Genomic DNA, 27,031 nt, shown 5'->3' with positions numbered 1-27,031 from the left:
GAAGCTGTTTCAAAAAATAGAAATGGAAGGAAAACTTCCAAACTCGTTCTATGAGACCAGCATTACCTTGATCCCCAAACCAGACAAAGACCCTACCAAAAAAGAGAATTATAGACCAATATCCCTGATGAACATGGATACCAAAAATCCTTACCAAGATACTAGCTAATAGGATCCAAAAGGACATTAAAAGGATTATTCACCACAACCAAGTGGGATTTATTTCTGGGCTGTAAGACTGGTTTAACATTCATAAATCAATCAACTTGATACATCACAATAAAAGAAAGGACAAGAACTATATGATTCCCTCAATTGATGCAGAAAAGCATTTGACAAAATACAGCATTCTTTCTTGATTAAAACTCTGCACAGTGTAGGGATAGAGGGAACATACTTCAATATCATAAAAGCCATCTATGAAAAGCCCTCAGTGAATATCATTCTCAATGGGGAAAAATTGAGAGCTTTTCCCCTAAGGTGAGGAACACGATAGGGATGTCCACTCTCACCATTGTTGTTCAACATAGTATTAGAAGTCCTAGCCTCAGCACACACATATCAAAAAGAAATAAAAGCCATTCAAATTGGCAAAGAAGAAGTCAAACTCTCACTCTTTCCAGATGACATGATACTTTATGTGGAAAACTCAAAAGACTCCACCCCAAAATTGCTAGAACTCATACAGGAATTCAGCAATATGTCAGGATATAAAATCACTGCATAGAAATCAGTGGCATTTCTATACTCTGACAATGTGACAGAAGGAAGAGAAATTAAGGAGTTGATCCCATTTACAATTGCACCAAAAACCATACGATACCTAGGAATAAACCTAACCAAAGAGGTAAAGCATCTGTACTCTAAAAACTACAGAACACTTATGAAAGAAATTGAGGATGACACAAAGAAATGAAAAAACATTCCATGCTCATGGATTGGAAGAATAAATACTGTTAAAATGTCTCTGTTACACAGAGCAATCTACACATTCATGTGACCCCTAACAAAATACCATCAAGAAATGTCTGTTCATGTCTTCTGCCCATTTCTTGACTGGATTATTTGTTTTTTGGGTGTTGAACATTATAAGTTCTTTATAGATCTTAGATACTAGCCCTTTATCTGATATGTAATTTGCAAATATCTTTTCCCACTCCATAGGCTGCCTTTTAGTTTTGTTGACTGCTTCCTTTGCTGTGCAGAAGTTTTTATCTTGATGAAGTCCCAATAGTTCATTTTCACTTCAGTTTCCCTTGCCTTTGGAGATGTGTCTAGCAACAAGTTGCAGCAGCTGTGGTCAAAGAGGTTCCTGGCTGGGTTCTCCTCTAGGATTTTGATGGATTCCTGTCTCACATTTAGGTCTGTTAACCACTTTGAGCTTATCTTTGTTTACAGTATAAGAAAATGGTTGAGTTTCATTCTTCTACATGTGGCTGTCCAATATTCCCAGCACCATTTATTGAAGAGACTGTCCTTTTTCCATTGAATATTCTTTCCTGATTTGTTGAAGATTAGTTGGCCATAGAATTGAGGGTCCATTTCTGGGTTCTCTATTCTGTTCCATCGATCCATGTGACATTTTTTTTTTTTGTCAGTATTATACTGTCTTGATGATTATAGCTTTGTAATATACCTTGAAGTTCGGCATTCTGATGCCACCAGCATTGATTTTCTTTTTCAACATTCCCCTGGCTATTTGGGGTCTTTTCTGGTTCCATACAAATTTTGAGATTATTTGTCCAGGTCTGTGAAAAATGTTGATGGTGTTTTGATAGAGATTGCATTGAATGTGTAGATTGCTCTGGGGAGCATAGACATTTTACCAATATTTATTCTTCCAATCCATGAGCATGGAATGTTTTTCCATTTCTTTGTGTCTTCCTCAATGGCCAACACACACAGGAAAAAAAGCTCCACATCACTTGGCATCAGGGAAATACAAATCAAAACCACAATGAGATACCACCTCACACCAGTCCTAATGGTTAAAATTAACAAGACAGGAAACAACAAATAATGGCGAGGATGCAGGGAAAGGGGAGCCCTCTTACACTATTTGTTGGAATGCAAACTGGTATAGCCACTCTGGAAAACAGTATGGAGTGTCCTCAAGAAGCTAAAAATAGAGCTACCCTATGACCCAGCAATTGCACTACTAGGTATTTACCCCAAAGATATAAATGCAGTGATCCAAAGGGGCACCTGAACGCCAATATTTACAGTAGCAATGCCCACAATAGCCAAACTGTGGAAAGAGCTGAGATGTCCATCCACAGATGAATGGATAAAGAAGATATGGGGTATATATATACAATGCAATATTAGTCATCAGAAAGAATGAGTAGTTACCATTTACATTGACGTGGATGGAACTGGGGGGTATTATGCTGAGTGTAGTATGTCAGTCAGAGTAAGACGATTATCATATGGTTTCACTCATACGTGAAATATAAGAAACAGCACAGAGGATCATATGGGAAGGGAGGGAAAACTGAATGGGAAGTCATCAGAGAGGGAAAGAAACCATGGGAGACTCTTAACTACAGGAAATAAACTGAGGGTTGCTTGAGGGGAGATGGGTGGGGGGATGGGGTAATTGGGTGATGGGCATTAAGGTGGGCATGTGATGTGATGAGCACTGGGTGTTATACACAAGTGGTGAATCATTGAACACTACATCTGAAGCTAATGATATTCTGTATTTCAGATAATTGAATTTAAATTTTAAAAAGTCTCTATGGTTGGCTTCCTTTTTTCCCCCTTCCCCTATGTTCATCTCTTTTGTTTTTTAAATTCCATATATGAATGAAATCACATGGTATTTGTCTTTCTATGATATTTTGCTTAGCATTTCACTAGCTCCATTCATGTTGTTGCAAATGGCAAGATTTCATTTTTTGATGGCTGAGTAATATTCCATTGTGTATATATACCACTTCTTTATCCATTCATCAGTTGATGGACATTGGGTCTCTTCCCATGATTTGGCTATTGTTTATAATGCTGCTATAAACATCAGGGGTATGTCCTCCAAACTAGTATTTTTGCATTCTTTGGGTGAATACTTAGCAGTGCAATTGGAGGGTCATAGGGTAGTTCTATTTTGAACATTTTGGACAGTTTTCCAAAGGGACTGCACCAGTTTGCATTCCTACCATGGATGTGTAAGAGGCTTCCCTTTTCTCCGTATCTTTGCTGACATTTGTTATTTCCTATGCTGTTAATTTTAGCCATTCTGACAGGTATGAGGTGATATCTCATAGTGGTTTTGATTTGTATTCCCCTGACGCTGAGTGATGTTGAACATCTTTTCATATATCTGTTGGCCATCTTGACACCTTCTTTGGAAAAGTATCTATTCATGTCTTTGGCCCATTTCCTGACTGGATTATTTGTTTTATGGGTGTTGAGTTTGATAAATTCTTTATCCAATATGACATTTGTGAATATCTTCTCCCATTCCACAAGCTGCTTTTTACATTTGCTGATTGTTCCATTTGCTGTGCAGAAGCTTTTTATTTTGATGAAGTCCCAATAGTTCATTTTTACTTTTCTCTCAAGGCATGTTTATCAAGAATTTGCTACAGCCGAGGTCAAAGGGGTTGCTGCATGTGATCTCCTGAAGGATCTTGATGGTTTCCTGTCTCACATTTAGGTCTTTCAACCATTTTAAATTTATTTTTGTTTATGGTGTAAGAAAGTGGTCCAATTTCATTGTTCTGCATGATGCTGTCCAGTTTTCCCAACAACATTTATCCAATAGACTGTTTTTTCCATTGGATATCCTTTCCTGCTTTGTTGAAGATTAGTTGATCATACAGGTGTGGATCCATTTCTGGGTTTTCTATTCTGTTCCATTGATCTATGTGTCTGTTTTTGTGTCTGCACCATACTATCTTGATGACTACAGCTTTGTAATATAACTTGAAGTCTGGAATTGTGATGCCTTCAGCTTTGTTTTTCTTTTTCAAGATTGCTTTGGCTCCTTAGGGTCTTTCTGTGGTTCCATACAAATTTTAGGATTTTTGTTCTTGTTCTGTGAAAAATGCTGGTGGTATTTTGATAGTGATTGCATTAAATGTGTAGATTGCTTTGGGTAGTATAGACATTTTAACAATATTTATTCTTCCAATCCATAAGCATGGAATGTTTTTCCATTTCTTTGTGTTCTCTTCAATTGCTTTCATATGAGTTATATAGTTTACAGAGTACCTCTTTGGTTAGGTTTATTCCTAGGTATCTTATGGTTTTTGGTGTAATTGTAAATGGGATTGATTCCTTGAGTTCTATTTCTGTTGCTTCATTATTGCTATATAGAAATGATTTCTGTGCATTGATTTTATATCCTATGACTTAGCTGAATTTTTGTATAAGTTCTCACGATTTTTTGATGGAGTCTTTCAAGTTTTCTACATAGACTATCATGTCCTCTGCAAATAGTGAAAGTTTGACTTTTCCCTTACTAATTAGTATGCCTTATTTCTTTCTGTTGTCTTTTTGTTGAGGCCAGGACTTCCAGTACTATGTTAAATAGATAGGACATCTCTCTCTTCTACCTGACCTTAGAAGCAAAGCTCTCAGTTTTCCCCAGTGAGGATATTAGCTGTGGTTCTTTCATATATGACCTTTATGATGTTGAGGTATGTTACCTCTATCCCTACTTTGTTAATGGTTTTAATCAAGAACAGATGCTATAAGTTCATTTTTGCTTTTGTTTCACTAGCCTTTGGAGATGTATCTTGAAAGAAGTTGCTGTAGCCAATGTCAAAAAGGTTACTGCCTATGTTCTCCTCTAGGATTTTGATGGATTCCTGTCTCACATTGAGGGCTTTCATCCATTTTGAGTTTATCTTTGTGTATGGTGTTAGAGAAAGGTCAAGTTTCATTCTTCTGTGTATAGCTGTCCAATTTTCCCAGCACCATTTATTGAAGAGACTGTCTTTTTTCCATTGCATATTTTTTCCTGCTTTGTCAAAGATTATTTGACCATAGAGTTGAGGGTCCATATCTGGGCTCTCTATTCTGTTCCATTAGTCTATATGTCTATTTCTGTGCCGGTATCATGCTGTCTTGGTGATCACTGCTGTGTAATATAGCTTGAAATGGTGACTAACATAACATAATAAAATTAAATTAAATTAAAAAAGAATGGATGCTATATTTTGTCAAATGCTTTTTCTGCATCTATTGAGAGGATCATAAGTTTCTTATTCTTTCTTTTATTCATGTGGTGTATCACGATTGATTTGCAAATACTGAACCACCCCTGCAGCACAGGAATAAATCTCACTTGATCATGATGAATAATTCTCATATCTCAATGAGAATTTTTGAATCCATGTTCATCAGGGATATTGGTCTGTAATTCTCCTTTTTAGTGTGGTCTTTGTAAGGTTTTGGAGGTAATGCTGGCCCCATAGAATGAGTTTGGAAGTTTCCCTTCCATTTCAATTTTTTGGAACAGTTTGAGAAGAAAAGGTATTAACTCATCTTTAAATGTCTAATTCTACCATCCCCCCCCGCCGCGGGAAGTCGACTGCTCCTGGACTTTTGTTTGTTGGAAATTTTTTGATTATTGTTCCAATTTTTTGCTGGTTATGGGTCTGTTCAAATTTTCTATTTCTTCCTGTTTCAGTTTTGGTAGTTTGCACGTTTCTAACAATCTATTCATTTCTTCCAGATTGCTTAGTTTATTGGCATATAATTTTTCATAATATTCTCTTATATTGTTTCTCTTTCTGTGGTGTTAGTTATGATCTCTCCTTCATTAATGATTGTATTTATTTGGTTCCTTTCTCTTTTCTTTTTGATAAGTGGCTAGGGGTTTATCAATTTTATTAATTCTTTCAAAGACCAAGATCTTAGTTTTGTTGATCTGTTCTACTGCTTTTTGGTTGTTGCTGTTTGTTATATATCATTTATTTCTGTTCTAATCTATATTATTTCCCTTCTTCTGTTGCCTTTATGTTTTATTTGCTCTTCCTTTCCTAGTTCCCTTAGTTGTAAGGTTAGGTTGTGTATTTGAGATTTTTATTGATTCTTGAGGTAGGCCTGTATTGCTATATACTTCCCTCTTTGAGTGCCTTTGATGCTTTCCAAAGGCTTTGGACCTTCATGTTTTCATTTTCATTTGCTTCTCTGTATTTTTTTAAAGATTTTATTTATTTGACAAAGAGAGTCGGTGAGAGAGGGAACACAAGCAGGGGGAGTGGGAGAGGGAGAAGCAGGGTCCCCACTAAGCAGGGAGCCTGATGTGGGTCTCAATCCCAGGAGTCTGGGATCATGGCCCACGCCAAAGGCAGCCACTTAACCTACTGAGCCACCCAGGTGCCCCTATTTTTTTTATTACTTCTTTAATCTCCTGGTTAACCCATTCATTCTTTAGTAGGATATTCTTTAACCTCCATTTATTTGTGTCTTTCCAAATTTTTTCTTGTGGTTGAATTCAAGTTTCATAGCATTGTGGTCTGAAAATATGCATGTTATGATCTCAATCTTTTTGTACTTATACATCTTTTTTTTACTTGACCCAGTATGTGATCTATTCTGGAGAATGTCCCATGTGAACTAGAAAAGAATATGTATTCTGCTACTTTCGGATGACATGTTCTGAATATATCTGTTAAGTACATCTGGTCCAATGTGTCATCCAAAGCCATTGTTTCATTGTTGATATTCTGTTTAGATGATCTGCCCATTGCTGTAAGTAGGGTGTTAAATTCCCCTAGTATTACTGTATTAAGTCAATGAGTTTCTTTATGTTTGTTATTAATTGATTTATATATTTGGCTGCTCCTAAGTTGGGGGCATTAATATTTACAATTGTTAGATCTTCTTGTTGGATAGACCCCTTAATTATGATATAGTGCCCTTCTTCATCTCTTGTTACATTCTTTGGTTTAAAATCTAGTTTGTCTAATATAAATTTAGCTACTCTGGCTTTCTTTTAATGTCCATTAGCATGATAGATGGTTTCAATCTGGAAGTTTCTTTAGGTCTAAAGTGGGTCTCTTGTAAGCAATATATAGATGAGTCTGATCTTTTTATCCATTCAGATACCCTATGTGTTTTGATTGGAGTATTTAGTCCATTTACATTCATGATAGACATGTATTTAGTGCCATTGTATTAACTGTAATGCTGGTGTTGATTTTCTCTGTTCCTTTCTAGTCTTTGTTGCTTTTGGTCTTTCTTTCCAACTCAAAGGGTCCCCTTTAATATTTCTTGCATGGCTGGTTTAGTGGTCCTGAACTCCTTTAGTTTTTATTTGTCTGGGAAACTCTTTACCTCTCCTTATTCTTTTTCTTTATATTCTTTTTTTCTCTCCAAGTTCGTATTTAAATTCAAGTTGGTTAACACATAGTGTAGTATTAGTTTCAGGAGTAGAATCCAGTGATTCATCACTTACATATAATACTCAGTGCTCATTACAAGTGCCTTCCTTAATGCCCATTACCCATTTAGCCCATCCCCACACCCACCTTCCCTCCAGCAACCCTCAGTTCATTCTCTATAGCTAAGAGTCTATCTCTCCTTCTATTCTGAATGTCACCTTTGCTGGATAAAGTATTCTTGGTTGCATATTTTTCCCATTCAGTTCACTAAATATATCATGCCACTCTCCTCTGGACTGCCAGGTTTCTGTGGTGAGATCTGCTGCAAACCTTACTTGTCTTCCCTTGTAGGTTAAGGACTTTTTCTCCCTTGCTGTGCTCAGGATTATTTTCTTTTCTGTGTACTTTGCCAGTTTTATTGTGATTTGTTTTGGTGTTGGCTGGCTTTTGTTGAATTTGATGGGAGTTCTCTGCACCTCCTGGATTTGCATGTCTATTTCTGTCCCCAGATTAGCGAAGTTTTCAGCTGTAATTTGCTCAAATAAACCTTCTGCCCCCTTTTTTCCCTCTTCTGGGACTCCTGTGATATGAATGTTATTATTCTTTATGGACTCACCGAGTTCCCTAAGTCTACATTCATGATCCAATATTTTTCTTATTTTCTTTCTTTTAGCTTCATTTCCCCCCCATAATTTTAACTTTTATATCACTGATTAATTTCTCTGCTTCTCCCATCCTTGTCAATACATCCAGTTGGTTTTGCATCTCAGTAATAGCATTTTTCTTTTTTTTGGCCTGACTAGTTTTATTTCCTTTATCTCTGCAGTAAGGGACTCCCCTTGTCTTTCTCAATCCCAGCTACTATCCTTATGATTGCTCTTTTAAATTATCATGGAACACTACATCAAAAACTAAAGATGTACTGTATGGTGACTAACATAACATAATAAAAAAAATTAAAAAAATAAATTATCATTCAGGCATACTAATTACATCTGTTTTGATTAGATCACTGGCTGTGACCTCTTCTTGTTCTTTCTTTTGGGATAAATTCCTCCACCTGGCATTTTTCCTAGACCTCTGTCTTCTGTGTGTTAAGGAAACATGTTACCTTTCCTGCTCCTTAGAGTAATGGCTATATTAAGAAGAGGCCACATTCTGTCTAGGGCCTGGTGCTTCAGGAAGTTTTGTGTGTGTGTGTATGCTGTGCACATTCTGCTGTTGTGTTTGGCTGCTCTTTCCCTCAGATCGGTCCTCTGCAGAGTTTCTCCTTGCCTTCAGTGGGGTGTGTTTGGACCTGGTCCAATGTGTGCTGAGTTTTAACTAGGTATGTTTTGGTCTGCTTGTTAGAAAAGGCTAGATCCATTTTACCTTATAGCTGAAGATTTGCAGCACTTTAAGTTGGTGTGTGTATGTGTGTGGGGGAGAGGGACTTACTCTGCTAATTCTTAGGCAGACTTGACCTAGTAAAGATTCACCTGCAGGGGCACCTTGGTGGCTTAGCTGGTTAAGCAACTGACTCTTGATTTGGGTTCAGGTCATGATCTCAGGGTCATGAGATCAAGCCCTGCATCAGGCTCTTAGTTGGATGTGGAGCCTGCTTAAGATTCTCTCTCTCCTCCTCCCTCTGCTCCCCCACATCCTCTCTCTCTAAAAAATAAAATAAAATAAAAATTAGAAAATTAAAAAAAAAAGATGTACCCACAGGGCACAGTGAGGTGGGCATTGGTTTAAGTAGCTCCAGCCTCCACTGGTGGTGCTGTGCTGCTCACTGAAATCTGTTGTGCTGATGGGTTTGGGGGAAAATGGTGTCACCCCACTCTCTTGTACCCAGAGAGGGGAGTTCACACCTGCAGCTGTTCAGGGAGGCCTCATAGAAGACCAAACAATTTCCCCTCTTGTGTCCCGGTTTCCATCAGGACCTTGCTTTCACCCTGTCTGTGTCTGAGCTATCTCTCTGCCTGGCAGCACAGTGCTCCTGTGTTTTATCTCAGGGGTATGGCTGGGTTTCAAAACTCCAAATTCTAGGGACTCAGCACAGCTCAGACCCACATTGATCCTCTGAGTTAGGGTCTTGCTGTGCTGTGGCTGGTGCCACTTGTCCCAGAAAAGTAGTTGCATGACAATGCAGGGGCTCAGAGTTTATGGTAAAGCACAGCCAAAATCTGGCTTCCAGGTTAGCTGCCTTCAGCAGATGCCTCCACTGATAATGTTAATTAACAGGGCTGCTTAACAGTGCCTGCCATCATTTTTGTCCTGAGAGGCAGTGCCATATTTCCTAAATGCACTCCAAGAAGGGGAACTGCCTTTTTTGGTGTGACCCAGGGGATCCTTAGATGCCGTCTGCTCCTGGGCCTCTGTCCTCCTTCCCCGCAGGAGCATTGCTAAGCTTGTCAGGCATGACCCTGGTGATGGCATGGACTTCTAAAACTTCAGACTTTCAGCTCCACTGCTTGTAAAATCTTGTGACAATCAGCCTCTCTCCTTTTCTCAGTCAATGGTTTTTGGGAAGTTTTTCTTGTGCAATTGCCTGCATACTGATATCACTCTTTCTTCCTCTCTTTCTCTCTCTCTCTCTCCTCTCTGTATGATCAGGGCTCAATCCCCTCTGTAGCATCTGCAATTCTCTTCCCCAAATCAACTCTCCACAGCTCCTACCTTCCACAATGTGGCCACTTTTCTCCCTCTAGATGTGCAATTTTTTCTCTCAGTCCCCATATGGATTTATTGGGTGTTCAGAATGGTTTGATATCTATCTAGCTGTGTTTGAAGGATGGGGCAAGCATAGAATCCCCCTACTGCTCCACCATCTTAAGAATTCAGTTGCTTAGTTTTCTAATACTGTGGTTCTTCCTGGTACCACAAAATGAAAACCTGGATCTCCCCCTTGTACATATTTTGTTTATGATGGATATCTGGCTGGACCTCAGTTTCACAGAAGTGATTGTGTAACTTATTTTGTTCAGATTTTTCAATGACGTCAATTATAGTCATCACTGATACACACAAGTTCCTAAAATAGGGTACTGTGTACCTCAGAAAATGAAAGAAACTGAGCACTCTGGAGTTCATCTCTCTGGGACACAGTTATCTATCCTATTCAGTCATGGAGACCAGCCCCTACATTAATGATTCAGGTTTCCTAGCTGACTATCATTGACTGTCTTATGGTAACTGGAATATTACATAATTCTTAAAAGAAAGATCAATATTTTAGGGACAAATGCTAACTGAAAATTATTGAGAATTCCTACTGGCCCTTGAGGAAGGACCCTTCCTTTGTGTCCTAGCTCAAGGGTAAAGGATAAACATTTTCATGTGACACCTGAGCTCTATCCTTGTTGACCTGTGGGAATACAGTAAAAATGTAGAAAGATGAGAAATAAATATGTTCATTGGTCTGCCAGAAGCACAATATGGGAGGGTTCAATAATGCACTTCTTATTAAATAATCTAATATACTGTTCTCCTAGGATGTTTCCAATGTTATTCCAACAATATTAATAGTGTTAATTTCTAGCCTCCATCAGAGCAAATTTTGTCCAACATTTTCTGCCAGACAAATTAAATGAGCAACCAGAGTATGCTTAAAGTTCCAGGAAAATGTTGGCCTGGTGAAAATTTCAATCACAACAATGCACATATATTTCTGGCAATTCAACCTCAGAATTATCTTATACTCAAAAATGATCCAGTGATTTGGAGAGGAGGAAATCACAAAAAGCCATTATAGGGGAATAAAGCACCATTGTTTAAAAATCACTTAATCTGCCTGAGCTCAGGAACATGGCAATTTGCAGAGGATACATAGGGTTACGCTACACCTAATTCCACATTGTGGTCACAGCAATGCATGCAGGGCTCACATAGGCACGATAAATATGACATGTAACTAGAGGGGTTGAGAGTATACAGAAAAGTCAGACAGTGAGCTCTCTTAATTAAAATACTTCTCATTCTATTTTTAGGGTGGTGCTCATAAGGATACACTGCTAAGTACTAGTGGCATTTGGGTAAGCACACTTATTGGTATGAACACTGACACACTGGTGAGAAATTACCTTGCCATCATTTCTCTGCCTAATTCCTATATGAGGGATCAACAGAAAGACTGAGAAAGTGCAAAAATTCTGGAAAAAAAACAGAAGTCTTGAAGAATCACTAGATTACTAAAGCCTCACACTGTTTAAATTGACAGATTCTATACAACATTAATTAATTCATGATTCCTTAAATGATAAAAATAACCCAGGAAAAAATTTATTAAAAAATAGATATTACCTTGAGAGTGCATCATTGTTTCTTCTCAGGTAAGGGAGTTGGTAAAAGTGACAAAATCAGGTATTCTTTGGTGAAGTGGCAAGAATTCCATGCAACTGTGATCTTACTTCCAACCTACAAACCACAGGGACAGTCAGAGGAGCCAAGGAAGAAAACTTTCCAAATCCAATGTTTATTGATAAAAGCTTACAAGCATTAATTATATACATTCAATGACCAGCTATATGACAAGAAAAAAAGTACCCTTGTTCCATGAAATAGAATGGTATACAAAGTAATTTTGTTTTAAGACGTAGTCAAAGTTTCTCCAAAGAACTCTTAGCATCATTCATTAAAACTAGGATCTTCCTTTAAACAGAAATGAAACAGACTGAAGGAATATCAACATCAACCAATAAAATTCCAAGATTTGGATATAATTGGCAATAATTTCACAGTTACAAATATATATATATATATATATATATATATATATATTATTTAGTTAGTTCAGTTAGCCAACATATAGTACATCATTAGTTTTTGATGTAGTGTTCAATGATTCATTAGTTGTGTATAACACCAAGTGCTCATCACAACACATGCCCTCCTTAATACCCATCACCTGGCTACCCCATCTCCCTACCCCCTCTCTTCTAAAAAAATATTTAATGCAGTACATACTTGAATCCATCATTCAAATATCTAAAAAATTTCTCTTTGAGTGGCAAGAAAAAAACACTATGAATTATTGTGACTGGATTAACAAGCAAATTAAAACACTCTCTGAGATATTCACACAAATACAAACCATTTTTCAACTTCTATTATGTTTCCTTTATCTAAAAAAATATTGGTAACTCATGAATTATAATATCTTTTGAACTATCTAATTGACCTCAATGGACTATGCCTCACTCACAAGATTGCAGCATCTAAGGAAATCATGTGAATGGCTTAATGGTAGACAAAAATGTGACTCATCAGTCTCATTACTTATGTGCTGGTTCCCCAGTGCCTGATTATTATGACTATATGGATGCTGCTAGCCAAGCACTCAGAGTTACCATGTCACTTCTAAATCAGATATTTATAGATCTCTGCACAATTCATTTTTCTTAATGTATGCAATAAGTTTAGGTTTCAAATACCACAGACCTGGCTGGTACTACTGACTAACTGAACTTTATCCATATTTTTTGCCTCATATGGTCCTTTGGCAGACCTCAGCTCACAGAAGTGTTTCTGTCACTCATTTTTTTCATATTCCAATGATATCCATTTTTTTAATTCATCATTGGACTAGTCACATTTATAAAAGGGATATTAAACCTAAGATATGTGACAGACACTAAGCATTCCAGATTCTGTCTCCCTGGGACACACTGAGCCATATTATTTAATCATGGAGACTAGTCATCATAGTCAATGACTCAGCCTCACAACTGATTAGTACAGTCAGAATTTCACTGTCATATGAATGTTAGAGTATCCTAAGAGGAATGCCAGTTTTTTTCAGGACAAATGCTTACTAATGTTAGAATTCCTACTGGAATTCTCTGTTTTTAAATAAGATTTTATTTATTTATTTGACAGAGAGTGAATGAGAGAAAGAGAAGGAGTGGGGGGAGAGGCAGAGCAGAAGGAGAAGCAGACTCCCCACTGAGCAGGGAGCCTGATGTGGGGCAGATGGATCCCAGGATTCCAGGATCATGACCTGAGCTGAAGGCAGACACTTAACTGAGCCACCCAGCCCCCACCCCCTCCTGAAACTCTATCAAGAAGAAGGAATCAATTCATATGAGACCCAGATAGTGGTTCATATCAACTTGTGCAAATAGACTAAAATATGGAAATATGTGATGTCCATTTATCAAACATGCACAACACAGAAGGGATTATAATATACCTTCATATCAAGTGAACTCATATTACTTTATTAGGATGTTTCTGTTATTATTCAAAGAGAGAAGTCAAAAATCCTGGAAATAAGAGAGACAAAATATTTGACAGTTCACCAGATAATTAATAACGCACATTGTCCAGATTAACAGATACTTCACAAAACCAATTATCTACTTGACTACAGAAAAATATTAAAAAATATAAGCCATAAAAGTAATTTATTTCAAATTGGTTATTACCCTTGGAGTGTATTGTTTTGTGCCATCTCAAAGAAAAGGAACAGATAAAAATGACAAAATCAGCACTTCTTTGCAATGGTGATGAGTATTCATGCAACTCAAAAAATCACTTCCATTCCACAAAAACACAGAGGAAATATAAAAAGTTGTGAAACAAAACCTTCCCAGTTGAATGTTTACTGATAACAGATAATTAAGGAATCAAACAAAGATGTTCCCTTGACCATCTATGTAACTAGAAAAATTATGCTTTTTCCTCGGAAAAAAAGTAGTATAGAAAATCAAATTTTCTAAAACCTTGGTCTCAAAGCTGACCCAAAGCCCACCCCCAAGCATTACTCACTAAAATTATAACTTACCTTTATACACATAAACCCACTGATGGAATATGAATGTTAAGCAATGATATCAACATGAAATTCCAAGAATTGGAAATTTAATCATTTCATGTTAAAATGTTTAATGAAATATCTAATTTAATCCATCATCAAATATCTAGAAAATTTCTCCCTGAGTGAGGAGAAAAAGAAAAATAATTCTAATCTTGAAACTGGGCTAGCAAGCAAATTAAAACATAATAAGATCACCTAATAAATACGATCTACTTACTCTTCAATTTTCCCATATTTCTTGTATTTAAGAGATAAATAATAAGCAAAAAAATGAATAACTTTTTTCTTTCTTTTTTTTAAGATTTTATTTATTTATTTGACAGAGAGAGACACAGTGAGAGAGGGAACACAAGCAGGGGGAGTGGGAGAGGGAGAAGCAGGCTCTCCTCTGAGCAGGGAGCCCGGTGCGGGGCTTGATCCCAGGACCCTGGGACCATGACCTGAGCTGAAGGCAGATGCTTAACGACTGAACCACCCAGATGCCCCTGAATAACTTATTTCTTTTTTTTTTTTTTAAGATTTTATTTATTTATTTGAGAGAGAGAATGAGATAGAGAGCATGAGAGGGGGGAGGGTCAGAGAAAGAGGCAGACTCCCTGCTGAGCAGGGAGCCCGACGTGGGACTCGATCCCAGGACTCCAGGATCATGACCTGAGCCGAAGGCAGTCGCTTAACCAACTGAGCCACCCAGGCGCCCTGAATAACTTATTTCTAACTGATTCTTATTTCTATGTTGATTCTCACAAATGACTGTGACTGAGGAGATGGTGTAAATGGCTCAAGACTAGGCACAGCCATTTCCCACAGTGTTCACTACTCATGTGCTGGTTTTCCACAGTCTGCTTAATGTGGGTTTATGAAAGCTATCAGTCAAGCCCTCAGAGTAGCTGTGTCATTCCACAGTGGTTATTTACAGCCTCTGTACCATTCATTTCCTCTAGCATTTGTTAGTATGCTAGTTTTCCAATGCCATAGTCCTTTTTATTTGGTACCCTTGGTGACCAAATTGAATTCTCTTTCACATTTTTTGCCTAGTATCATGGTCCCTGTGCTGGACCTCACCTTATAGAAGTTATTTTGTCACTCATCTTGTTCAGATTTCAACAAGACCCATTTGTGAAGCCATCATTGATCTAAGTACGTTTGCAAAAGGGATTTTAATCCTGAGATATATGTCAGATACTGAACACTCAGGATTCTGTCTCCCTAGGACACAGTGAACCATACTATTCAGTTATGGAGACTAGCCACCACAGTCAAGGACCCAGCCTCATGACTGACTAGCTTAGCCAAAATCTTACCAGAAGAGTTAAAATTCCCTGAGAGAATGTCGGTATCTTCAGGAAAAAAAAACTTACCAGCATGAAAATTCCCACTGGCCCTTGAGGATAGGATGCAGAATTCTTCCCAAAACTTTCCTTCATTTCATGTCTCAAAGGGAAGAAATAAAAGCTTTTATATGAAACCAAGTTCTGTGTCCATGTTCAAGTTAGCATAGAATAAAATTATGGAAAGATGGGAAGTATACATGTCCATCTGTATCATTCACAACGTAAGAGGTTTACTATGAATAAGTATATCATAATACTATTTTTCAAGTAGGCCCTTCTGATATAATTTAAAAGAGGAAGCATATAAATCCTGGAGGGAAAGTACACAGAAGTCTCAGATAACCCAGAATATAAAGGCTTCATATTGTCTGGATTAAGAGACTCTTCAAAATCATGTGTAATCTTATTTGCCAAAAATAAATAATAGAAATAACCTAAATAATAATAAATAATAAATTTTATTAAAAATTGCAAAGTTACCTCTGGAGTGCACTGTTCTGATTATTCCCATAGAAGAGAACTGGTAACAATGACAAAATCAGTAGTTCATTGGAGCAGTGGTAGAAATTTCATCCAATTCCAATATCACTTAAAATCTACAAAATATACTGGGAAATTAAGAAAGTTGACAAACAAAAACACCATAATTGAAAGTTTACTAATAACAAGTCGTAAAAAATAAACCATAGATATTCACTTGACTCTCTATATAATAAGAAAAATTATGTTCATACTTGAAACAGGGCAGCATTGAAGGTCACAAGACCTTGGTCTCAAAGTTTCCCAAAACGGCCTCCATCAGCATCGGGCTTAAAACTAGGATCTCTCCTTCAACACTAACTATGAAACCCACTAACAAAATGTGAATATTGGGCAATAAAATCTACCTAAAACGCCAAGAACTGAAAATGCAATCATTTTATAATTAAAAATTTTAGTGCAGCATCTACTTGAGTCCATATCTCAAATGTCTAGAACATTTCTGCTTGGGTGACAGGGGGAAAATAGTATTCTAATTCTTGTGACCTCATCAGAAAGGAAATTAAAACATCCTTTAAAGCATTTTGACAAATAGAAACTACTCTTCAATTTCCATATTTCTTTTACTTAAGAGATAAATAAATAAAGACTCATCCTTTACCTTGATTACCTAGTCGATCTCAGTCAATTGCTCCTCACTCTAAAGATTTTGGCATGTAAGAAAAATGTGTGAATGGCTCAAAGGTAGGCATAACCATTTACCACTGGTCTCTCTCCTCACATGCTGGTTCTCCAGGGTCTGGTTACTATGAATGTGTGGAGGCTGCCAGCCAAGCACTCAAAAGAGTTGCCATGTCATTCCTAAACCAGAAATTGAAAGATCTTTATATAATTCATTATTCTTAATATATGCAATCAGGGTAGAATTCAATTACTATAGTCCCTATTAGTTATACCAGCAGACCAAACTGAACCTCCCCTCCACATTTTTGGCTAACATGATCTCTTGTGCTGGACCTCAGTCCACAGAAGTGACTTTGTCACTCATTTTGTTCAGACTCCAGTGAGAATCGAAGATCCAGACACATTTCTTTTTTAAAAAAATCTTGATCCTGACATATGTGGCAGACACTGAGCACTCCAGATTATTTCACCCTGGGACACATTAACCCATATTATTTACTCATGGAGACTAGTCATCACAGTTAATGATCCAGCCTGTAATAGGAGTGTTGTAGTGTCTTAAGAGAAGTGTCAGTATCTTCAGGACAAAATGCTTACTGATGGTAGAATTCCTACTGGCTCTTGAGGATGAGATGGTAGAATTATTCCCAATATTTTCTTCCTTGTCACATTTCAAGAGGAAGGGATAATTTTTTTATTCATATGAAACCAAGGTTTTAGTTTACACTGAGCTGTGAAAATAGAGTAAAAATAGGAAAATATGAGAAGTATACATGACCATTTGTCAACCACTGAAGACTGAATGGTTCATTATGTACCTGCACACAAATATGCTAATTTACTACTCTACTAGGATTTTTCTGATATTCTTGGAAATAAATGAGACAGAAGCCCCAGATGACTCCACAAATTATTAAACCTTACACTGGTTAGTTTCACAGAACTTTTGCAAAACGAATTATATTATTAACTAGCTTAAAAAAGGAGTGCTCTTGCTGTGATGAGCACCAGGTGTTGTATGAAACTGTTGAATATATTGTACACCTGAAACTGATATTACACTGTATGTTAACTACTGGAATTTAAATAAAAACTTTAAAAAATAAATGAATGATCCATGAAAAATAAATTTATTTATTTATTTATTTTATATACAGCATGAAAATTACATTTTTTCTTTTTTCTTTTTTTTTTTTATATTTCATTATGTTAGTCACCATACAATACATCATTAGTTTTTGATGTAGTGATACACGATCCATTGTTTTCGTATAACACCCAGTGCTCCATGCAGTACGTGCCCTCCTTAACACCCATCACTGGGCTAACCAATCCCCCCTCACCCCTCCCCTCTAAAACCCTGTTTGTTTCTCAGGTCCATACTCTCTCACGGTTCAACTCTCCCTCCAACTCCCCCTGCCCATTTTTCCCTTCCTTCTCCTAATATCCTCCATGTTATTCCTTATTTTCCACAAATAAGTGAAACTATGTGATAATTGACTTTCTCTGCTTGACTTATTTCACTTAGCATAATCTCCTCCAGTCCCATTCATGTTAATGTAAAAGTTGGGTATTCATCTTTTCTGATGCCTGAGTAATATTCCATTGTATATATGGACCACATCTTCTTTATCCACTCATCTGTTGAAGGGCATCTCGGCTCTTTCTACAGTTTGGCTATTGCGGACATTGCTGCTATGAACATTGGGGTGCATACGGCCCTTCTTTTCACTACATCTGTGTCTTTGGGGTAAATACCCAGGAGTGCAATTGCTGGGTCATAGGGTAGCTCTATTTTTAAATTTTTGAGGAACCTCCACACTGTTTTCCAAAGTGGCTGTACCAACTTGCATTCCCACCAACAGTGTAAGAGTGTTCCCCTTTCTCCACAACCTCTCCAACATTTGTTGTTTCTTTCCCTGTCCATTTTCGCCATTCTAACTGGTGTAAGGTGGGAATCTCAGTGTGGTTTTTATTTGGATTTCCCTGATGGCTAATGATGATGAACATTTTTTCATGTGTCTGTTAGCCATTTGTATGTCTTCCTCAGAGAAGTGTCTGTTCCTCTCTTCTGCCCACTTTTTGACTGGATTATTTGTTTTTTGGGTGTTGAGTGTGAGAAGTAATTTATAGATCTTGGATACCAGCCCTTTATCTGTAGTGTCATTTGCAAATATCTTCTCCCATTCTGTGGGATGCCTCTTTGTTTTCTTGACTGTTTCCTTTGCTATACAGAAGCTTTTTATCTTGATGAAGTCCCAAAAGTTCATTTTTGCTTTTGTTTCACTAGCTTTTGGAGATGTATCTTGAAAGAAGTTGCTGTGGCTGATGTCAAAGAGGTTACTGCCTATGTTCTCCTCTAGGATTTGGATGGATTCCTGTCTCACATTGAGGTCTTTCATCCACTTTGAGTTTATCTTTGTGAATGCTGTTAGAGAATGGTCGAATTCATTCTTCTGCATGTGGCTGTCCAATTTTCCCAGCACCATTTATTGAAGAGACTTTTTTCCATTGCATGTTTTTTCCTGCTTTGTCAAAGATTATTTGACCATAGAGTTGAGGGTCCATATCTGGGTTCTCTATTCTGTTCCATTGGTCCGTATGTCTGTTTTTGTGCCAATACCATGCTGTCTTGGTGATCACTGCTTTGTAATATAGCTTGAAGCCGTGCAATGTGATGCCCCCAACTTTGTTTTTCTTTTTCAACATCTCTTTGGTGATTCGGGGTCTTTTCTGATTTCCTACAAATTTCAGGATTGTTTCTTCCAGCACTTTGAAAAATGTCATTGGAATTTTGATCAGGATGGCATTGAAGGTATAGATTGCTTTGGGTAGCATAGACATTTTAACAATGTTTATTCTTCTGATCCATGAGCATGGAATATTTTTCCATCTTTTTGTGTCTTCTTCAATTTCTCTCATGAGTGTTTTGTAGTTCCTAGAGTATAGATCCTTTACCTCTTTGGTTAGGTTTATTCCGAGGTATCTTATGGTTTTTCGTGCTATTGTAAATGGAATCGTTTCTCTAATTTCTCTTTCTACAGTTGCATTGTTAGTGTATAGGAAAGCAACTGATTTCTGGGCAATGATTTTGTATCCTGCCACATTACTGAATTGTTGGCTGAGTTCTGGTAATTTGGGGGTGGAGTCTTTTGGGTTTTCCACATAAAGTATCATGTCATCTGTGAAAAGAGAGAGTTTGACTTCTTCTTTGCCAACTTGAATACATTTTATTTCTTTTTGTTGTCTGATTGCTGTTGCTAGGACTTCTAGTACTATGTTGAACAACAGTGGAGAGAGTGGGCACCCTTGACATGTTCCTGATCTTAAGGGAAAGGATCTGACCTTTTCTCCATTGAGGATGATATTCGCCGTGGGTTTTTCATAGATGGATTTTATGAGCTTAAGGAATGTTCCCTCTATCCCTATACTCTGGAGAGTTTTAATCAGGAAAGGATGTTGTATTTTGTCAAATGCTTTTTCTGCATCAATTGAGAGGACCATATGGTTCTTCTCTCTCCTCTTATTAATGTGTTCTATCACATTGATTTGCGAATGTTGAACCACCCTTGCATCCGGGGGATAAATCCCACTTGGTTGTGGTGGATGATCCTTTTACTGTATTGTTGGATCCTATTAGCTAGGATTTTGTTGAGGATTTTGGAATCCATATTCATCAGGGATATCAGTCTGAAATTCTCCTTTTTGACGGGGTCTTTGCCTGGTTTAGGGATCAAGGTAATGCTGGCCTCCTAAAATGAGTTTAGAAGTTTTCCTTCTATTTCTATTTTTGGAAACAGCTTCCATAGAATAGGTATTATTTCTTCTTTAAATGTTTGGTAGAATTCCCCAGGGAATCCTTCAGGCCCTGGACTCTTGTTTTTTGGGAGGTTTTTGATCACTGCTTCAATCTCGTTACTGGTTATTGGCCTATTCATGTTGTCAATTTTTTCCTGATTCAGTCTTGGTAGCTTATACGTTTCCAGGAAGGCCTCCATTTCATCCAGATTGCTCAGTTTATTGGCATATAGTTGTTCATAATAATTTCTAATAATTGTTTCTCTTTCCTTGGTGTTAGTCATGGTCTCTCCCCTTTCATTCATAATTTTATTAAATTGGGTCCTTTCTCTGTTCTTTTGGATAAGTCTGGCCAGTGGTTTATCGATCTTATTAATTCTTTCAAAAAACCAACTTCTAGTTTTGTTGATCTGATCTACTGTGTTTCTGGTTTCTAATTGATTTCTCTTCCAATTTTAATTATTTCTCTTCTAATGCATGGCTTAGGCATCGTTTGTTGCTTTTTCTCTAGTTCTTTAAGGTGTAGACTTAGTTGGTGAATTCGGGATTTTTGTATTTTTTTGAGTGAGGCTTGGATGGCTATGTATTTCCCCCTTAGGACCGTCTTTGCAGTATCCCATAGGTTTTGGACCGATGTGTTTTCGTTCTCATTGATTTCCATGAATTGTTTAAGTTCTTCTTTGACTTCTTGGTTGACCCAAATGTTCTTGAGCAGAGTGGTCTTTAGCTTCCAAGTGTTTGAATTTCTGCCAAATTTTTTCTTGTGATTGAGTTCCAGTTTTAGAGCATTGTGGTCTGAGAATATGCAGTGAATAATCTCAGTCTTTTGGTATCGGTTGATACCTGATTTGTGACCCAGTATATGGTCTATTCTGGAGAAAGTTCCATGTGCGCTTGAGAAGAATGAGTATTCTGTGGTTTTAGGGTGGAATGTTCTGTAAATATCTATGAGGTCCATCTGATCCAGTGTATCATTCAAAGCTCTTGTTTCCTTGTTGATTTTCTGCTAGATGATCTGTCCACTGCTGAGAGTGGAGTATTGAGGTCTCCTACAATTAATGTATTGTTATCAATATGACTCTTTATTTTGGTTAACAGTTGGCTTATGTAGATGGCTGCTCCCATGTTGGGGACATAGATATTTACAACTGTTAGACTTCTTGTTGGATAGACCCTTTGAGAATGATAGAGTGCCCTTCTGTGTCTCTTATTACAGACTTTAGTTTAAAATCTAATTTGTCTGATATAAGAATTGCTACCCCAGCTTCCTTTTGAGGTCCGCTGGCATAGAGGATGGATCTCCAGCCCTTCACTTTCAGTCTCGATGTTTCTTTAGGTTCAAAATGAGTCTCTTGTAGACAGCATATGGATGGGTCCTGTCTTTTTATCCAATCTGCAACCCTGTGCTGTTTTATGGGAGCGTTTAGGCCATTCATGTTGAGAGTGATTATTGAAAGGTATGAATTAATTGTCATCATGTTGCCTGTGAAGATGTTGTTTTTATAGATTGTCCCTGTAAATTTCTGTTGTATATCATTCTTGGGGTCTTTCTCCTTTTATAGAACCCCCCTTAATATTTATTGCAGGGCCAGCTTAGTGGTCACATATTCTTTCAACTTCTGCTGGTCATGGAAGCTCTGCATCTCTCCATCCATTCTAAATGAAAGCCTTGCCGGATAAAATATTCTTGGCTGCACGTTCTTCTCATTTAGTACCCTGAATATGTCTTCCCAGGCCTTTCTGGCTTGCCAGGTCTCTGTGGATAGGTCTGACGTTATTCTGATGTTTCTCCCTCCGTACGTAAGGAATCTCTTCCCCCTAACTGCCCTTTAGATGGTTTCCTTGGTTCTAAGATTTGCAAGTATTACTATTACATGCTGGGGTGTTGGCCTGTTTTCCTTGATCTTAGGAGGGGTCCTCTCTGCCTCTAGGACTCGAATGCTTGTTTCATTCCCCAGATTAGGGAAGTTCTCAGCTATGATTTGCTCAAATATATCTTCTATTCCTCTCTCTCTCTTTCCACTCCCTCTGGGATTCCAATTATTCTGACACTGGAATGCTTCATGGTGTCACTTATTTCTCTGATTCTATTTTCATGGATTCTGAGTTGTTTTTCCCTGGCCTCGTCTTTTCCCTTTTTATCTATTATATTGTCTTCCAGGTCGCTTATTCTCTTCTGTCTCAGTTACCCTAGCTGTTAGATTATCTAGATTGGATTGGATCTCACTGATAGCATTTTTAAGTTCTTCCAATTCACCTTTTATTTCTGCCCTTAGAGACTCTATGTTGCCATTAATTGGTTTCTCCATTCTCGCCATTGTCTTCACAATTGCTAGCCTGAATTCCATCCCTGACATCTTGGTTATATCTGCATCCATTTGTAAATCTGCAGCATAAGTCACAATCTCTGAGTCTTTTCTGTTTTGGGGGCTCCTCCTCCTAGTCATTCTGTTGATGGGTGTTTGAGGGAATGTATAGAGTCCAAATTATTGACCAGAACCCAAGTAAGATGCACCTGTTTTCTTGGGACCTTAGGGCTGCTAGCCTCTTGTTTTCCCAGCCTGTCTTCTGGGGGAGAGGCCTGCCGCTGTTACTCAGGCAACCCTGTTCCGGCAGAGCTGCTCTGTGCCCCTGTGGTGGGGGCTAGGCTCAGTGGGAATCATTCTTTGGGGCTTTTGTTCTCTGTCGCCTTTCCCTGGTGACTTTCTGCGTCTCTTCTGCGAGTCAGAGCAGAAGAGACCGTTTCCAAGCCTCTGCCTCAGAGCAGAGCGACCGCAGTCTGTTCTTCAGTGTGCTCTCCAGACCACACCGTCTCCATTTCTGTCTGTGCTGCTATAAACTGCAGTGTCCTGGGTTGTGCGCCCCTCCACAGCACCCCCAGTCCTGCCTCCAGTTGGGACACGTCTCTTCCCTTTGTGCTTCTAAAACCACCAGCCGCTCCCAGTTTGCGCGCGCAGGGCTCTGCAGCTCTGGGTTTCCCTCCCAGGGGCTGCAGTTCACCAGCGTGACCCCGGCACACTGGTTTTCTGTCTCGGAGGCTGCCGTTTGCCTGCGTGTGACTCTGTCAATCCGGGTTTCCACCCCGGGGGCTGCAGTTCACAGAGGTGACCCCGGCGCACCGGGTTTCTGTCTCAGATGCTGCAGTTCGCGTGCGCATGACTCTCGCTCCGGGTTTCTGTCCGGGGGGCTGCAGTTCACGTGTGCACGACCCCACCGCTCTAGGTTTCCACCCCAGGGCTGCCCTAAAGTGCTTTCCCGAAGGTACCGGTCTCTGAGTCTGTGCCCCTTCTGCAGTGCGTGAGGCTGTCACTCACTGGCAGTGTAGGATCTCCATGGCCAGGCACCCTCCGCCTGCTGTTTATCCTTCGATATCTGCCCACAGAATCACGGCTCTCCACTTTGTACCTCAAAACTAACTGCCTGTGATATTCTGTTTGTAGAGATCCAGCTCTTCTTACATCTCAGGCTGGTTTCATGGGTGCTCAGAGTGGTCTGGTAGATATCCAGCTCAATTCCCGGGACCACCTGATATAGGGTCCCCTACTCCTCTGCCATCTTTCAGAAATTGCCTATTTCTTTCTTTTTTTTTTTTTATGTTTTGTTAGTCACCATACAGTACATTAGTTTTTCTTATGTTATGTTAATCACCATACATTACATCATTAGTTTTTGATGTAGTGTTCCATGATTCATTGTTTGCGTATAACACCCAGTGCTCCATGCAGAACGTGTCCTCTTTAATACCCGTCACCAGGCTAACCCATCCCCCCACACCCTCCCCTCTAGAACTCTCACTTTGTTTCTCACAGTCCATAGTCTCTCATGGTTCGTCTCACCCTCCGATCTCCCCTGCTTCATTCTTCCCCTCTTGCTATCTTATTCTTTTTTTTTTTTTTTGAACACATAATGTATTGTTTAAGAGGTACAGGTCTGTGATTCAACAGTCTTACACAATTCACAGCGATCACCACAGCACATACCCTCCCCAATGTCTATCACCCAGTCACACCATCCCTCTCAACCCCCACTACTCTAGCAAATCTCAGTTTGTTTCCAGAGATTAAGAATCCCTCGTATCAGTGAGATCATATGATACATGTCTTTCTCTGATTGACTTATTTCGCTCAGCATAATATCCTCCAGTTCCATCCAGGTCATTCCAAATGGCATGCTTTCATTCCTTTTGATGGCTGCATATTATTCCATTGTATATATACACCACTTCCCCTTATCCATTCATCTGTCGATGGACATCTTGGCTCTTTCCACAGTTTGACTATTGTAGACATTGCTGCTATAAACATCGGGGTGCATGTACCCCCATCAGATCCCTACATTTGTAATTTTGGGGTAAATACCCAGTGGTGCAACTGCTAGATCATATCGTAGCACTAAATTCAACTTTTGGAGGAACCTCCATACTGTTTTCCAGAGTGGCTGCACTACCTTGCATGCCCACCAACAGTGTAGGGGGTTCCCCTTTCTCCCCATCCCTGCCAACATCTGTCGTTTCCTGACTTGTTAATTTTAGCCATTCTGACTAGTGTGAGGTGATATCTCATTGAGGTTTTGATTTGGATTTCCCTGAGGCTGAGCGATTTTGAGCACTTTTTCATGTGTCTGTTGGCCATTTGGATGTCTTCCTTGGAAAAATGTCTGTTCACGTCTTCTGCCCATTTCTTGATTGGATCATTTGTCCTTTGGGTGTTGAGTTTAAGAAGTTCTTTCTAGATTTGGATACTAGCCCTTTTTCTGATATGTCATTTGCAAATATCTTCTCCCATTCTATCGGTTGTCTTTTGGTTTTGTTGACTGTTTCTTTTGCTGTGCAAAAGCTTTTTCTCTTGATGAAGTCCCAATAGTTCATTTTTACCCTTGCTTCCCTTGCCTTTGGCAATGTTTCTAGGAAGAAGTTGTTGCAGCTGAGGTCAAAGAGGTTGCTGCCTGTGTTCTCCTTTAGGATTTTGATGGACTCCTGTCTCACATTCAGGTCTTTCAACCATTTTGAGTCTATTTTTGTGTGTGGTATAAGGAAATGGTCCAGTTTCATTCTTCTGTATATGGCTGTCCAATTTTCCTAACACCATTTGTTGAAGAGACTGTCTTTTTTCCATTGGACATTCTTTCCTGCTTTGTCAAAGATGAGTTGACCGTAGAGTTGAGGGTCCATTTCTGGGCTCTCTATTCTGTTCCATTGATCTATGTGTCTGTTTTTGTGCCAGTACCATACTATCTTGATGACTCCAGTTTGTAATAGAGCTAGAAGTCCGGAATTGTGATGTCCCCAGCTTTGCTTTTCTTTTTCACCATTCCTCTGGCTATTTGGAGTCTTTTCTGGCTCCATACAAATTTTAGGATTATTTGTTCCATTTCTTGAAAAAAGTGGATGGTATTTTGATGGGGATTGCACTGAATGTGTAGATTGCTCTAGGTAGCATTGACATCTTCACAAAATTTGTTCTTCCAATCCATAAGCATGGAATGTTTTTCCATTTTTTGTGTCTTCCTCAATTTCTTTCATGAGTATTTTATAGTTTCTGAGTACAGAATCTTTGCCTTTTTGGTTAGATTTATTCCTCGGTATATTATGGTTTTGGGTAAAATTGTAAATGGGATCAACTCCTTAATTTCTTTTTCTTCAGTCTTGTTGTTGGTGTATAGGAATGCCACTGAGTTCTGTGCATTGATTTTATATCCTGCCACTTGACTGAATTTCTGTATGAGTTCTAGGAGTTTAGGGGTGGAGTCTTTAGGGTTTTCCACTTAAAGTATCATATCATCTGCAAAGAGTGAGAGTTTGACTTCTTCTTTGCCAATTTGGATGCCTTTATTTCTTCTTCTTGTCTGATTGCTGTGGCTAGGACTTCTAATACTATGTTGAATAGCAGTGGTGATAGTGGACATCCTGCCCTGTTCCTGACCTTAAGGGAAAAGCTCTCAGTTTTTCCCCATTGAGAATGATATTCACTGTGGGTTTTTCATAGATGGTTTGTATGATATTGGGGTATGTAACCTCTATCCTTATACTCTAAAGAGTTTTGATCAAGAAAGGATGCTGTACTTTGTCAAATGCTTTTTCTACATCTATTGAGAGGATCATATGGTTCTTGTTCTTTCTTTTATTAATGTATTGTATCGCATTGATTGATTTGTGGATGCTGAAGAAATCTTGCAGCCCAGGGATGAATCCCACTTGCTCGTGATGAATAATCCTTTTAATGTACTGTTGGATCCTATTGGCTAGTATTTTGGTGACAATTTTTGCATCCATGTTCATCAAGGATATTGGCCTGTAATTCTCCTTTTTTATGGGGTCTTTGGTTTGCGGATCAAGGTAATGGTGACCTCATAAAAGGAGTTTGGAAGTTCTCCTTCCATTTCTACTTTTTGGAACAGTTTCAGAAGAATAGGTATTAATTCTTCTTGAAATGTTTGGTAGAATTCCCCTGGGAAGCCATCTGGCCCTGGGCTCTTGTTTTTTGGGAGATTTTTGATGACTGCTTCAATGTCCTTACTGGTTATGGGTCTGTTCAGGTTTTCTATTTCTTCCTGGTTCAGTTTTGGTAGTTGATACATCTCTAGGAATGCATCCATTTCTTCCAGAT

The 27,031-nt window shown here is 38.5% G+C and overlaps 1 long non-coding RNA gene and 1 pseudogene across 13 annotated transcripts in view; both read right to left on the bottom strand.

The window, feature by feature from the left end:
- Window positions 1–27,031, bottom strand: part of LOC123860961 (uncharacterized) — an 82,500-nt gene that overhangs the window by 11,406 nt on the left and 44,063 nt on the right. For 8 of the 13 annotated variants that reach the window (XR_010404914.1, XR_010404910.1, XR_010404912.1 and 5 more), the window contains 6 exons: window positions 17,226–17,359; window positions 16,606–16,805; window positions 15,945–16,060; window positions 15,492–15,564; window positions 13,507–13,579; window positions 11,619–11,732 (listed from right to left, as the gene is read on the bottom strand). This is a non-coding gene — a long non-coding RNA (uncharacterized LOC123860961). Of the gene's footprint in view, window positions 1–11,618; window positions 11,733–13,506; window positions 13,580–15,491; window positions 15,565–15,944; window positions 16,073–16,605; window positions 16,806–17,225; window positions 17,360–27,031 lie in introns of all 13 variants that reach the window. The other 5 variants (XR_010404913.1, XR_010404917.1, XR_010404915.1 and 2 more) reach the window with 5 other exon arrangements.
- Window positions 12,819–12,901, bottom strand: LOC123862685 (small nucleolar RNA SNORD116; annotated as a pseudogene).

This window comes from Mirounga angustirostris, unplaced genomic scaffold, assembly GCF_029215605.1.
Source record: "Mirounga angustirostris isolate CCGP_5_RB_7025 unplaced genomic scaffold, mMirAng1.0.hap1 SCAF_9, whole genome shotgun sequence".
Classification (NCBI taxonomy): Eukaryota; Metazoa; Chordata; class Mammalia; order Carnivora; family Phocidae; genus Mirounga; species Mirounga angustirostris.
The sequence above is the reverse complement of the archived record's forward strand: the minus strand, read 5'-3'. Positions and strand labels throughout refer to the sequence as shown.